Genomic DNA, 8,042 nt, shown 5'->3' with positions numbered 1-8,042 from the left:
CACGAGACCAGGAGTCTCCCTCAGAAACCGTTCCATCCTCTCTCTGATAAGCAGTTTCTCAGATAAAAGGTCGGAGTAAAAGGTTCGCACAACTTCCAGAATGCCTTCCTTATCCTCACGAAGGACACCCCGGTCCTTACAGCTAACCGAGTTCCTGCAGTTCTGGTAGGGATCAGGCGAGTGGTATTTACCATAATCCCTTTCCAGAACCAAGGACGCATACCGGTCATACTGATACTCTTTCATCTGGGCCTTTACTCGGGAGATCTCCCCACTATCCCCCTGCTCAGAAATTAAGAAATTAAGAAATCCAGTTTCTTTCTCAAGGCATGGTAGACATTCCTTTTTAACAAGTTTCTTTTGGCTACGAGGTTGCGGAAAAATCTGCGAGCCCTCTTCTTGCATACCTCCCACCACTCAGACCTACTCCAGCCTGCCTCCAAAAGTGACTCCTGAGATTGAAAGAAGTCCCTGAAAGACTGTCTGATCTCATCCTCCTTTAGAAGTTCAGAGTTCAGACGCCACAGGCCCCGTCCCTTCTGAGGAGTTTCCGAGGCGTTCAAGGATGCACACAGGAAAACGTGATCGGAGAATTCTACTAACTTCAGCACCGGAGCCGAAGTTTTTGAACTCTCTGTAACGAAAAACCTGTCTATCCTACTCCTACACCTACCTCTAAAATAGGTGAAACCCGTGAGGTCTGGGGAATGGCGAATATGCATATCCACCAGGCCTGCCTGTCTAACCATACTAGCTAAAAAAAGAGAATCATAACCCAGAGTAGTCTTTGAGCCTCCCCTATCTTTAGGCCTAAGGATGGTGTTAAAGTCACCACCAAAGATTATCTGCCGGGCCGAAAAAAGATATGGCTTTATCTCCCTGAAAAGACACTTCCTGTCCCATTTAGTCTGGGGACCATAGATGTTAATAAGTCTCAGGTCGTGCCCTCTCAGGTTAACATCCAAAACCATACATCTGCCTACTTGAATCTCAATAACCCGTTGGACAGTTATCATGCCGGTAAAAAGAACCGCCAACCCACCGTACGGCTCGGCCGCAAGAGACCAATAGGAGGGACCGCGTCTCCATTCGGCTTTCGCCTTATGGAGATCAGCAAGTCGACCAACCCTAGTCTCCTGCAAAAACAAAAAATCAACCTCAACCGTGTCGAAAAAATTAAAGGCCATGTAACGAGCACGCTCGGACAGAACAGATGCCACATTAATAGTGGCAAATCTAATAGGTTGGGAAGCCATCCTTACAGGGTTATTTCAAGCAGGACCTAATCACTTCTTCTTCTTCCGACGAGCCCCACCTCTTTACACTAACCCCCGGAGGAACCACCTCACCTTCCCAGAGGTCAACCTCCTCCCCAACAGAAACTGAAATCACAGGGACAGAACCCAAAACAACTGCCGACCCCCCTCCTCCATCAGGAGGTTCTGGGGCAGGACACACAGCTGGGTCGGTTGAAGACACAAGGCTAGGGCCAGGCGCAGGGACCTCCACATCAGCCATGAGCAGACTCTGTGCCATGACTACAGGTTGGTCCACAGTCCCAGGAGCCACCACCGGGTCCACCGTACCCCCCTTCTCAGAGACCCTTCGCAGGGTCGGAGCCAGCACCTGTGCCCGAGATGACACAACCTCCTTACCTCCACTGGCAATGAATTTGCCAAGCACAACTGCCTCCCCTGCCAGCTCACTCCTCCCTCTGGACCTACCTGGGTACGGGGTACCACCTGCCACCCTCCTTCTCTGCCGTAACTTCCTAGACTTTAGCACTAACTCCCCAGAATCCTCCCTCACGATTTCACCCTCTTCCTCCTCCTCCTCACTAGAAATCGTAAAGAAGCGATTTGTCAGAACAATGCTATCATCATTCTTCCCCTTCCTATTCTTCTTTGCCTTTGCCCCTTTACCCTTCACCACAAGTTTAAAGGGGGCCTCTTCCTGCACAACAACTTCAGCCACCGGAGCAGCACCCCCCGCCTTCACCCCCGATGGACCTGCCACTTCCATGGGGGCTACAGCAGGAGGCACCACCACAGCCACCGAAGTATTAGGAACCGGGCCCAAGACCTCCTCCTCCACTCTCCTAGAGATCTCCTCTAATTCCTTGTCAAAAGAACGATTGTGAAAGGCTTCAGGACACCTACTGTATGGATGACCCATCATGCCACATAGATTACAAGAGATGGTATCGCAATTTTTTGACAGATGGCCCATCCCGCCACATTTGGAACACTTCTGCTCCGGACAGTCCCGACTGAAATGCCTAAAATCGCCACACCTGTGGCATGTACGGGGCTGCCCAGGGTAGAAGCATTAAATCCTGTCCCTACCTATGTAAGCGGCCGAGGGAATGTGGCTGCTATTCGCTAATTTAACTGTAGCAGTCCACGCACCCCCCCATACACCCAGTGCACCCGGGACTTTTTCAATGGGGGAAATTATTTTTTCCACGAATCTTTTGAGCCAAAAGCTTAAATCGATCTCACTCAGAGACTCGTTCCGGACCAATATGGTAATTTTGGTCCTCTCCTGTCTCGTTATTGCCAAGGCCCTAAACTTGTCCCATGGCTTACTCAACTTGGCCGTACCCCACTTTGCCCAGAAAGCCTGTAACCCATTATAACTGACAAAACTCAAGTCGAACTCAGGCGTCCCCACCGGGTGTATACAGGCGAACAAATCAGATGCCTCAAAACCCAAAGAAAATAAATTTTTCAAAAAATCTACTCTACACGGAGGAGGCCCCTCCCCTAGCCACTTTAACTGAACGGCATTACGCCGCTTCGCTGGCTGCCCACCCACGGGGTTCTGCTGAGGAACTCTCCCAGGGCCGCTAGCCATGCTGGCGTATGAAGTTACACCCGAGACCACTGAGCTCCGTCCAGCCTGATTAGCTGTTTCACTCGCCACCAAATTCAGTCTCCGCTGAACAACCTCCATGGCAGCCAAAGCGGGCCCCACCCGTGCAGGAACACTCAAACTGTCACCGTAGATGGACTCTACTATCTGCTTCTGGCCGGAACTCAAACGACCCCTATCCAAACCCGGCAACCCTTGAGCCAACGTAACTGGCTTGACCACAGGTACACCTTCAGGGGGAACCAAACCACCGGACTTCCCACCATTTTCCAAAACCACACCCCCCGCCTCAATAATAGCGGCATTCTCCACCACACCAACAGCCGCCACAGCCGAAGGCTGAGGAGGATTCGCCGGCACCTCTACACCCCCAGAATCATCCCCAGGGGACACCACTGATCTTTCCCCCTCCAAATTATGAATGGAATTATACATGGGGTGCTCTACCTCCGGGGGTCCCACAACCTCCAGAGTTTGCCTGTTTGGAGGCAGTTCCGCAGATGACTCCACCCCCAAACACTCCCTAGCCTCTGCCGCTTTAATTTTCAACCTCCACTCCTCCAACTCCGCCAGTTTAGCACCCAGCTCTCCCTCCAACGCAGCCAGCTCAACTGAAAGCACTGGCCTCTCCCTACTATAGGCCCTATTCCTATTTCTTCTTTTTGTTGCAATTGCCTTTCTGAGCTTAGCAATCTCTTGCTCCAGGACAGGAAGCGCAGCATCCAAATCAGCGATCACAGGAGCGGATGACTCCGCAATGACTACCTCCACAGATGCAGGTAGTTGCGGCTGCGACACACTAACTGAACCCCGCACTTGCACATCCCCCTCCACTGCCACTGATACATCCATCTGCTGATCTAACAGCTGATCCCCCACATCTTTAACCCCAATTTGCTGCACCAAACTCTGTTTTATTTCAGAAATCAGGACATCACCACCAATAACGGCAGTGGGATTGAGCTGCAAAACAGAAGATTTCTGTGCAGAAAAACCCAAACCCTGAACCTGCCTATCCACTTCCCCAGTCACAGACACAAGTGGCTGCAGCTGCACATTTCCATTAATTACCAAACAACTTTGATCATTTGCTACAGCACTTTTAAACTTTAACTCCTGATCATCCAAACCGCTCAGCACCGGGCTTTGCCCGCACCCCCCTGCAGCCACAGACAATACCAGATTTTTCCCAGGCTCCAACCCCTTCTACCGGACTCTGGCCCCGGGCTTTGCCCGCACCTACCTACAGCCATAAACAATGCTTGAGGATCCCCCGGCTCCAGTATACTGGATTTTGGCCCCGGGCTTTGCCCACACCCCCCTCCCTCCACAGTCTTATCCCCCAGCTGCACAGAGCTGGAGGACCGACTCCCAACTACTTCGGGAGCCAAGCGACTCCCCTCCACAGGCACCGATACTTCTGGGGACAATGCACATTCTTCTGTCTTCACCCACTTCACCGGGCCTCCCACCGCAGATAGATGAACAGGTCCTCATTGATCTTCTGCCGCAGACAGCACAGATGCCACCTGCAGACTCTCCATGCCGCACACAGGAGCCAGGGGCTCACCAGTTGCCACCAACAGCCCAATCCCCTCAGCAGGAGCCACAGGTAACATAGGAGCCGATTGCTCCATTTTTTCCACACTTTTTTAGAGATGTGCACTTGAAATTTTTCGGGTTTTGTGTTTTGGTTTTGGGTTCGGTTCCGCGGCCGTGTTTTGGGTTCGACCGCGTTTTGGCAAAACCTCACCGGATTTTTTTTGTCGGATTCGGGTGTGTTTTGGATTCGGGTGTTTTTTTCAAAAAACACTAAAAAACAGCTTAAATCATAGAATTTGGGGGTCATTTTGACCCCAAAGTATTATTAACCTCAAAAACCATAATTTCCACTCATTTTCAGTCTATTCTGAATACCTCACACCTCACAATATTATTTTTAGTCCTAAAATTTGCACCAAGGTCGCTGGATGACTAAGCTAAGCGACCCTAGTGGCCGACACAAACACCTGGCCCATCTAGGAGTGGCACTGCAGTGTCACGCAGGATGGCCCTTCCAAAAAACACTCCCCAAACAGCACATGACGCAAAGAAAAAAAGAGGCGCAATGAGGTAGCTGTGTGAGTAAGATAAGCGACCCTAGTGGCCGACACAAACACCTGGCCCATCTAGGAGTGGCACTGCAGTGTCACGCAGGATGGCCCTTCCAAAAAACACTCCCCAAACAGCACATGACGCAAAGAAAAAAAGAGGCGCAATGAGGTAGCTGTGTGAGTAAGATAAGCGACCCTAGTGGCCGACACAAACACCTGGCCCATCTAGGAGTGGCACTGCAGTGTCACGCAGGATGGCCCTTCCAAAAAACACTCCCCAAACAGCACATGACGCAAAGAAAAAAAGAGGCGCAATGAGGTAGCTGTGTGAGTAAGATAAGCGACCCTAGTGGTCGACACAAACACCTGGCCCATCTAGGAGTGGCACTGCAGTGTCACGCAGGATGGCCCTTCCAAAAAACACTCCCCAAACAGCACATGACGCAAAGAAAAAAAGAGGCGCAATTAGGTAGCTGTGTGAGTAAGGTAAGCGACCCTAGTGGCCGACACAAACACCTGGCCCATCTAGGAGTGGCACTGCAGTGTCACGCAGGATGGCCCTTCCAAAAAACACTCCCCAAACAGCACATGACGCAAAGAAGAAAAAAAGAAAAAAGAGGTGCAAGATGGAATTGTCCTTGGGCCCTCCCACCCACCCTTATGTTGTATAAACAGGACATGCACACTTTAACCAACCCATCATTTCAGTGACAGGGTCTGCCACACGACTGTGACTGAAATGACGGGTTGGTTTGGACCCCCACCAAAAAAGAAGCAATTAATCTCTCCTTGCACAAACTGGCTCTACAGAGGCAAGATGTCCACCTCATCATCATCCTCCGATATATCACCGTGTACATCCCCCTCCTCACAGATTATCAATTCGTCCCCACTGGAATCCACCATCTCAACTCCCTGTGTACTTTGTGGAGGCAATTGCTGCTGGTCAATGTCTCCACGGAGGAATTGATTATAATTCATTTTAATGAACATCATCTTCTCCACATTTTCTGGAAGTAACCTCGTACGCCGATTGCTGACAAGGTGAGCGGCGGCACTAAACACTCTTTCGGAGTACACACTTGTGGGAGGGCAACTTAGGTAAAATAAAGCCAGTTTGTGCAAGGGCCTCCAAATTGCCTCTTTTTCCTGCCAGTATAAGTACGGACTGTGTGACGTGCCTACTTGGATGCGGTCACTCATATAATCCTCCACCATTCTTTCAATGGGGAGAGAATCATATGCAGTGACAGTAGACGACATGTCCGTAATCGTTGTCAGGTCCTTCATTCCGGACCAGATGTCAGCATCAGCAGTCGCTCCAGACTGCCCTGCATCACCGCCAGCGGGTGGGCTCGGAATTCTGAGCCTTTTCCTCGCACCCCCAGTTGCGGGAGAATGTGAAGGAGGAGATGTTGACAGGTCGCGTTCCGCTTGACTTGACAATTTTCTCACCAGCAGGTCTTTGAACCCCAGCAGACTTGTGTCTGCCGGAAAGAGAGATCCAAGGTAGGTTTTAAATCTAGGATCGAGCACGGTGGCCAAAATGTAGTGCTCTGATTTCAACAGATTGACCACCCGTGAATCCTTGTTAAGCGAATTAAGGGCTCCATCCACAAGTCCCACATGCCTAGCGGAATCGCTCCGTGTTAGCTCCTCCTTCAATGTCTCCAGCTTCTTCTGCAAAAGCCTGATGAGGGGAATGACCTGACTCAGGCTGGCAGTGTCTGAACTGACTTCACGTGTGGCAAGTTCAAAGGGCAGCAGAACCTTGCACAACGTTGAAATCATTCTCCACTGCGCTTGAGACAGGTGCATTCCACCTCCTATATCGTGCTGAATTGTATAGGCTTGAATGGCCTTTTGCTGCTCCTCCAACCTCTGAAGCATATATAGGGTTGAATTCCACCTCGTTACCACTTCTTGCTTCAGATGATGGCAGGGCAGGTTCAGGCGTTTTTGGTGTTGCTCCAGTCTTCTGTACGTGGTGCCTGTACGCCGAAAGTGTCCCGCAATTCTTCTGGCCACCGACAGCATCTCTTGCACGCCCCTGTCGTTTTTTTAAAAATTCTGCACCACCAAATTCAAGGTATGTGCAAAACATGGGACGTGCTGGAATTTGCCCATATTTAATGCACACACAATATTGCTGGCGTTGTCCGATGCCACAAATCCACAGGAGAGTCCAATTGGGGTAAGCCATTCCGCGATGATCTTCCTCAGTTGCCGTAAGAGGTTTTCAGCTGTGTGCGTATTCTGGAAACCGGTGATACAAAGCGTAGCCTGCCTAGGAAAGAGTTGGCGTTTGCGAGATGCTGCTACTGGTGCCGCCGCTGCTGTTCTTGCGGCGGGAGTCCATACATCTACCCAGTGGGCTGTTACAGTCATATAGTCCTGACCCTGCCCTGCTCCACTTGTCCACATGTCCGTGGTTAAGTGGACATTGGGTACAACTGCATTTTTTAGGACACTGGTGAGTCTTTTTCTGACGTCCGTGTACATTCTCGGTATCGCCTGCCTAGAGAAGTGGAACCTAGATGGTATTTGGTAACGGGGGCACACTACCTCAAGAAATTGACTAGTTCCCTGTGAACTAACGGCGGATACCGGACGCACGTCTAACACCAACATAGTTGTCAAGGCCTCAGTTATCCGCTTTGCAGCAGGATGACTGCTGTGATATTTCATCTTCCTCGCAAAGGACTGTTGGACAGTCAATTGCTTGGTGGAAGTAGTAAAAGTGGTCTTACGATTTCCCCTCTGGGATGACCATCGACTCCCAGCAGCAACAACAGCAGCGCCAGCAGCAGTAGGCGTTACACGCAAGGATGCATCGGAGGAATCCCAGGCAGGAGAGGAATCGTCAGAATTGCCAGTGACATGGCCTGCAGGACTATTGGCATTCCTGGGGAAGGAGGAAATTGACACTGAGGGAGTTGGTGGGGTGGTTTGCGTGAGCTTGGTTACAAGAGGAAGGGATTTACTGGTCAGTGGACTGCTTCCGCTGTCGCACAAAGTTTTTGAACTTGTCACTGACTTATTATGAATGCGCTGCAGGTGACGTATAAGGGAGGA

This window comes from Pseudophryne corroboree, chromosome 3, assembly GCF_028390025.1.
Source record: "Pseudophryne corroboree isolate aPseCor3 chromosome 3, aPseCor3.hap2, whole genome shotgun sequence".
NCBI classification, from domain to species: domain Eukaryota; kingdom Metazoa; phylum Chordata; class Amphibia; order Anura; family Myobatrachidae; genus Pseudophryne; species Pseudophryne corroboree.
This window is presented reverse-complemented; position numbering follows the sequence as displayed.